The sequence below is a fragment of the Corticium candelabrum genome, chromosome 3 (assembly GCF_963422355.1).
Source record: "Corticium candelabrum chromosome 3, ooCorCand1.1, whole genome shotgun sequence".
NCBI lineage: Eukaryota > Metazoa > Porifera > Homoscleromorpha > Homosclerophorida > Plakinidae > Corticium > Corticium candelabrum.
Window position 1 is genome coordinate 1 of NC_085087.1, and position 8,479 is coordinate 8,479.

Consider the following 8,479-nt stretch of genomic DNA (forward strand, 5'->3'; position numbering starts at 1 on the left):
AACCTAACCCTAACCCTAACCCTAACCCTAACCCTAACCCTAACCCTAACCCTAACCCTAACCCTAACCTAACCCTAACCCTAACCCTAACCCTAACCCTAACCCTAACCCTAACCCTAACCCTAACCCTAACCCTAACCCTAACCCTAACCCTAACCCTAACCCTAACCCTAACCCTAACCCTAACCCTAACCCTACCCTAACCCTAACCCTAACCCTAACCCTAACCCTAACCCTAACCCTAACCCTAACCCTAACCCTAACCCTAACCCTAACCCTAACCCTAACCCTAACCCTAACCCTAACCCTAACCCTAACCTAACCCTAACCCTAACCCTAACCCTAACCCTAACCCTAACCCTAACCCTAACCCTAACCCTAACCCTAACCCTAACCCTAACCCTAACCCTAACCCTAACCCTAACCCTAACCCTAACCCTAACCCTAACCCTAACCCTACCCTAACCCTAACCCTAACCCTAACCCTAACCCTAACCCTAACCCTAACCCCTAACCCTAACCCTAACCCTAACCCTAACCCTAACCCTAACCCTAACCCTAACCCTAACCCTAACCCTAACCCTAACCCTAACCCTAACCCTAACCCTAACCCTAACCCTAACCCTAACCCTAACCCTAACCCTAACCCTAACCCTAACCCTAACCCTAACCCTAACCCTAACCCTAACCCTAACCCTAACCCTAACCCTAACCCTAACCCTAACCCTAACCCTAACCCTAACCCTAACCCTAACCCTAACCCTAACCCTAACCCTAACCCTAACCCTAACCCTAACCCTAACCCTAACCCTAACCCTAACCCTAACCCTAACCCTAACCCTAACCCTAACCCTAACCCAACCCTAACCCTAACCCTAACCCTAACCCTAACCCTAACCCTAACCCTAACCCTAACCCTAACCCTAACCCTAACCCTAACCCTAACCCTAACCCTAACCCTAACCCTAACCCTAACCCTAACCCTAACCCTAACCCTAACCCTAACCCTAACCCTAACCCTAACCCTAACCCTAACCCTAACCCTACCCTAACCCTAACCCTAACCCTAACCCTAACCCTAACCCAACCCTAACCCTAACCCTAACCCTAACCCTAACCCTAACCCTAACCCTAACCCTAACCCTAACCCTAACCCTAACCCTAACCCTAACCCTAACCCTAACCCTAACCCTAACCCTAACCCTAACCCTAACCCTAACCCTAACCCTAACCCTAACCCTAACCCTAACCCTAACCCTAACCCTAACCCTAACCCTAACCCTAACCCTAACCCTAACCCTAACCCTAACCCTAACCCTAACCCTAACCCTAACCCTAACCCTAACCCTAACCCTAACCCTAACCCTAACCCTAACCCTAACCCTAACCCTAACCCTAACCCTAACCCTAACCCTAACCCTAACCCTAACCCTAACCCTAACCCTAACCCTAACCCTAACCCTAACCCTAACCCTAACCCTAACCCTAACCCTAACCCTAACCCTAACCCTAACCCTAACCCTAACCCTAACCCTAACCCTAACCCTAACCCTAACCCTAACCCTAACCCTAACCCTAACCCTAACCCTAACCCTAACCCTAACCCTAACCCTAACCCTAACCCTAACCCTAACCCTAACCCTAACCCTAACCCTAACCCTAACCCTAACCCTAACCCTAACCCTAACCCTAACCCTAACCCTAACCCTAACCCTAACCCTAACCCTAACCCTAACCCTAACCCTAACCCTAACCCTAACCCTAACCCTAACCCTAACCCTAACCCTAACCCTAACCCTAACCCTAACCCTAACCCTAACCCTAACCCTAACCCTAACCCTAACCCTAACCCTAACCCTAACCCTAACCCTAACCCTAACCCTAACCCTAACCCTAACCCTAACCCTAACCCTAACCCTAACCCTAACCCTAACCCTAACCCTAACCCTAACCCTAACCCTAACCCTAACCCTAACCCTAACCCTAACCCTAACCCTAACCCTAACCCTAACCCTAACCCTAACCCTAACCCTAACCCTAACCCTAACCCTAACCCTAACCCTAACCCTAACCCTAACCCTAACCCTAACCCTAACCCTAACCCTAACCCTAACCCTAACCCTAACCCTAACCCTAACCCTAACCCTAACCCTAACCCTAACCCTAACCCTAACCCTAACCCTAACCCTAACCCTAACCCTAACCCTAACCCTAACCCTAACCCTAACCCTAACCCTAACCCTAACCCTAACCCTAACCCTAACCCTAACCCTAACCCTAACCCTAACCCTAACCCTAACCCTAACCCTAACCCTAACCCTAACCCTAACCCTAACCCTAACCCTAACCCTAACCCTAACCCTAACCCTAACCCTAACCCTAACCCTAACCCTAACCCTAACCCTAACCCTAACCCTAACCCTAACCCTAACCCTAACCCTAACCCTAACCCTAACCCTAACCCTAACCCTAACCCTAACCCTAACCCTAACCCTAACCCTAACCCTAACCCTAACCCTAACCCTAACCCTAACCCTAACCCTAACCCTAACCCTAACCCTAACCCTAACCCTAACCCTAACCCTAACCCTAACCCTAACCCTAACCCTAACCCTAACCCTAACCCTAACCCTAACCCTAACCCTAACCCTAACCCTAACCCTAACCCTAACCCTAACCCTAACCCTAACCCTAACCCTAACCCTAACCCTAACCCTAACCCTAACCCTAACCCTAACCCTAACCCTAACCCTAACCCTAACCCTAACCCTAACCCTAACCCTAACCCTAACCCTAACCCTAACCCTAACCCTAACCCTAACCCTAACCCTAACCCTAACCCTAACCCTAACCCTAACCCTAACCCTAACCCTAACCCTAACCCTAACCCTAACCCTAACCCTAACCCTAACCCTAACCCTAACCCTAACCCTAACCCTAACCCTAACCCTAACCCTAACCCTAACCCTAACCCTAACCCTAACCCTAACCCTAACCCTAACCCTAACCCTAACCCTAACCCTAACCCTAACCCTAACCCTAACCCTAACCCTAACCCTAACCCTAACCCTAACCCTAACCCTAACCCTAACCCTAACCCTAACCCTAACCCTAACCCTAACCCTAACCCTAACCCTAACCCTAACCCTAACCCTAACCCTAACCCTAACCCTAACCCTAACCCTAACCCTAACCCTAACCCTAACCCTAACCCTAACCCTAACCCTAACCCTAACCCTAACCCTAACCCTAACCCTAACCCTAACCCTAACCCTAACCCTAACCCTAACCCTAACCCTAACCCTAACCCTAACCCTAACCCTAACCCTAACCCTAACCCTAACCCTAACCCTAACCCTAACCCTAACCCTAACCCTAACCCTAACCCTAACCCTAACCCTAACCCTAACCCTAACCCTAACCCTAACCCTAACCCTAACCCTAACCCTAACCCTAACCCTAACCCTAACCCTAACCCTAACCCTAACCCTAACCCTAACCCTAACCCTAACCCTAACCCTAACCCTAACCCTAACCCTAACCCTAACCCTAACCCTAACCCTAACCCTAACCCTAACCCTAACCCTAACCCTAACCCTAACCCTAACCCTAACCCTAACCCTAACCCTAACCCTAACCCTAACCCTAACCCTAACCCTAACCCTAACCCTAACCCTAACCCTAACCCTAACCCTAACCCTAACCCTAACCCTAACCCTAACCCTAACCCTAACCCTAACCCTAACCCTAACCCTAACCCTAACCCTAACCCTAACCCTAACCCTAACCCTAACCCTAACCCTAACCCTAACCCTAACCCTAACCCTAACCCTAACCCTAACCCTAACCCTAACCCTAACCCTAACCCTAACCCTAACCCTAACCCTAACCCTAACCCTAACCCTAACCCTAACCCTAACCCTAACCCTAACCCTAACCCTAACCCTAACCCTAACCCTAACCCTAACCCTAACCCTAACCCTAACCCTAACCCTAACCCTAACCCTAACCCTAACCCTAACCCTAACCCTAACCCTAACCCTAACCCTAACCCTAACCCTAACCCTAACCCTAACCCTAACCCTAACCCTAACCCTAACCCTAACCCTAACCCTAACCCTAACCCTAACCCTAACCCTAACCCTAACCCTAACCCTAACCCTAACCCTAACCCTAACCCTAACCCTAACCCTAACCCTAACCCTAACCCTAACCCTAACCCTAACCCTAACCCTAACCCTAACCCTAACCCTAACCCTAACCCTAACCCTAACCCTAACCCTAACCCTAACCCTAACCCTAACCCTAACCCTAACCCTAACCCTAACCCTAACCCTAACCCTAACCCTAACCCTAACCCTAACCCTAACCCTAACCCTAACCCTAACCCTAACCCTAACCCTAACCCTAACCCTAACCCTAACCCTAACCCTAACCCTAACCCTAACCCTAACCCTAACCCTAACCCTAACCCTAACCCTAACCCTAACCCTAACCCTAACCCTAACCCTAACCCTAACCCTAACCCTAACCCTAACCCTAACCCTAACCCTAACCCTAACCCTAACCCTAACCCTAACCCTAACCCTAACCCTAACCCTAACCCTAACCCTAACCCTAACCCTAACCCTAACCCTAACCCTAACCCTAACCCTAACCCTAACCCTAACCCTAACCCTAACCCTAACCCTAACCCTAACCCTAACCCTAACCCTAACCCTAACCCTAACCCTAACCCTAACCCTAACCCTAACCCTAACCCTAACCCTAACCCTAACCCTAACCCTAACCCTAACCCTAACCCTAACCCTAACCCTAACCCTAACCCTAACCCTAACCCTAACCCTAACCCTAACCCTAACCCTAACCCTAACCCTAACCCTAACCCTAACCCTAACCCTAACCCTAACCCTAACCCTAACCCTAACCCTAACCCTAACCCTAACCCTAACCCTAACCCTAACCCTAACCCTAACCCTAACCCTAACCCTAACCCTAACCCTAACCCTAACCCTAACCCTAACCCTAACCCTAACCCTAACCCTAACCCTAACCCTAACCCTAACCCTAACCCTAACCCTAACCCTAACCCTAACCCTAACCCTAACCCTAACCCTAACCCTAACCCTAACCCTAACCCTAACCCTAACCCTAACCCTAACCCTAACCCTAACCCTAACCCTAACCCTAACCCTAACCCTAACCCTAACCCTAACCCTAACCCTAACCCTAACCCTAACCCTAACCCTAACCCTAACCCTAACCCTAACCCTAACCCTAACCCTAACCCTAACCCTAACCCTAACCCTAACCCTAACCCTAACCCTAACCCTAACCCTAACCCTAACCCTAACCCTAACCCTAACCCTAACCCTAACCCTAACCCTAACCCTAACCCTAACCCTAACCCTAACCCTAACCCTAACCCTAACCCTAACCCTAACCCTAACCCTAACCCTAACCCTAACCCTAACCCTAACCCTAACCCTAACCCTAACCCTAACCCTAACCCTAACCCTAACCCTAACCCTAACCCTAACCCTAACCCTAACCCTAACCCTAACCCTAACCCTAACCCTAACCCTTACCCTAACCCTAACCCTAACCCTAACCCTTACCCTAACCCTAACCCTAACCCTTACCCTAACCCTAACCCTAACCCTAACCCTAACCCTAACCCCAATCCTAACCCTAACCCTAATTCTAACACTAACCCTAACCCTAACCCCAATCCTAACCCTAACCTTAATTCTAACACTAAATTAACAAGTCATCTAACAAATTATTTACCTAATTAATTTGATCAATACGTAACCCCAACTAAATAGGATATTTAATATATCGCATAATATACTAACTTAATACATTAACCCCAACTATAACACTCACCCTGGCTTCGTTATTAATCCAAAACTCCCCCCTTTTATTTAACTAAATTTATTAAATAAATACACTATTTAATTAATAAATAAATATTTATAAATAAATAAAAAATTATTTCTACCCCCAATCTTACTCCACGACACCAAATAACACTCATACACCCCACACCACGCAAACACAACACTCAGGACAGACAACCTGCATGTCACACATAGACACACATACCCATACACGCAGACTCACCGATCAGATGTCGTCTTCACCTCATCGGGAGCTCATCATCACTCGCTCTGTTCGTCCATATCACTTATGCCAGCTGCTCTTTCCAACCACACCGTCACCGTTGCTTCTGAAGCCGAAGAACAAGGGTATTCGATACATGACAACAAACAAGTCACATGACTAATATTACCCGGATACAGACATATATCTCCCGCCGCCGACATACCAAAAGAACTCATTACGTCAAACGGACACAAGAATCCATTGTTCTGAAACCTAGTCAAATTTCCGATCACGTCACGACTTCTCAAAACTTCTTTATATGAACGACAACTGACGAGTGACATTCTCTAGCGTGTTGCAAGGTTAGACATTCTCATCGATGCGTGTCTGACGCTGATGAAGGTTATATACCGAAACGCGTACGCCAATAGATCGCACCGCGCTCGCTTATGTGCACGCTGAAACGATACCCGAAGCTGGATATCGTTCCATAACGTTTTGATTAGTGATCACATCTCATATCTGACACATAACCTCTCTGAAAACGCTCAATCGATATTGTCTTGAATTGTCTCTCTAATAACAACTACATTCTAACAGAAAACAAACTCTAAATAGACAATGAGTACGTAAACACTGAACAGGACCTCCACACCGGAAGTACCACTTCAACATTTCCGGCTTCAGAATGCATTTCCCAAAAGTGGGGATCAGCAAATGAACATCCTGATTAACATCAACTACTGACCACAACAGCATCCATCAACTCATTCTGACCAACAAACTCCACAAGGGTGGTCAAAAAGACAGACCTACATTGGAAGAATTCTACAATTACAGGTACACACCAAAAACACTCTTATACAGACTGACATATGTTGGTGCTCACATATACAAAAAACTACCCCCAATACGAAACTACATTGAACAAATGTGTGAGCCAACAAAATCAATACACAACTCAAATTACAAATCAACAAGAAATCTGACATTTGATGATTTGAAACAACTACACAAACTAACAAGTTTTAATACATGTCAAGCAACTCGATCCTAAGATCATCCCATCACAGTGTGCAACATCAACAACTCATCTTTTCCCACCAAGGTAAGTACCTGGCCAACATACCTCGACATCCACACTCCACAGCAGACATCCACATACCCATACACCCATATGGGCTTACTTAACATTATTATTAAAACAACTAGCTTGACCCCAACTGAATCAATTATTTATTGAATTATTGCATGAAATAGTAATTGATTAATAAATTAATTAATTGATCATATAATTTTAATCTCTTTTGTTCTCCTGTCTTTCTCCTCTTGGCCACCCACTCAGACCTGATCCATACATGTTTCCAAACAAAACCCCCCCGCTCCCCTCTCTCTCTCTCTCTCTGTAACTCAATTTTCTATCTTTCTCCTTTTCCTTCTGTCCTTTTCCCCTCTTCCCTTCTATCTTCTACACGGACAAAACAAACACACATGAAGAAACTCCTAATCATCCGACACCAAAACATTGATGGTTACAACGGACACAACCTCTACACTTGACCAGAGAATTGTTGCACCAACAGTGAAGAGATTGTTGACAATTAATGACAAGCCGTACACCCAAGGGAGCACCCCACAAGACTGGAAATAAAGCCCCCACGATCACCAGACCAGGCATGGTCCTGCACGTTCTGGTACGTGAGGTTTAGTTCTGTTGAGCTAAACCCTACCCCATAACCCTAACCCTAACCCTAACCCTAACCCTAACCCTAACCCTAACCCTAACCCTAACCCTAAGATTTGGCTTCTTATTTTTAGCTGCAAACAAGTGATGACGAAGTTGACGATGGCGATGATATGTCGATGGCTTCGATATCGTCGTCCGACGATGACGCGACGGACAACGAAAAAGCGCTACCCTTCGAGGAAAACAGCGATATCGCTACGCTGTTAGTATAACGTTTTGATGTTTAATCATTTCGTTTTTTGCGATACGTTGTTCAGTAACGTTTCTAGTACTTGTTTTGCAAGTTTGGGCGTTCGCCGTTGGGAAGAATTTGAGTTATGCGCATAGCAACGCATGAGTGTTCGGTTGCTATGGCTGTGTACCCGTATGTTGTGGTAGACATCGGTATGTAAAACAGTTTGATGTCTATTCGTTTGGTTTTTTGCTATGCGCTGTTTAGTTTTTACGTTTCAGTAAGTGTTTTCCAAGTTTGGATGTTAGGAGTTGGCAAGAATTTGAGTTATGCCCATAGCAACGCACATAGCAACGGATCTGAAGGCAGGCATAACTCAAAGACCAGGTATCGCTGCCAAGAATGCAACGTCCCCCTCTGTGTGTCATCTGCTGAGCGACAGTGCTTTATAA

General features: G+C 47.0%; 1 long non-coding RNA gene across 1 annotated transcript; it reads right to left on the reverse strand.

The window, feature by feature from the left end:
- Positions 1-6,001: 6,001 nt before the first annotated feature.
- Positions 6,002-6,495, reverse strand: LOC134177830 (uncharacterized). Its single transcript, XR_009969553.1, has 3 exons — positions 6,444-6,495; positions 6,296-6,381; positions 6,002-6,232 (listed from the first exon to the last, which is right to left on the reverse strand). It is a non-coding gene; the product is annotated as an uncharacterized LOC134177830 (long non-coding RNA).
- Between the last annotated feature and the right edge of the window lie 1,984 nt (positions 6,496-8,479).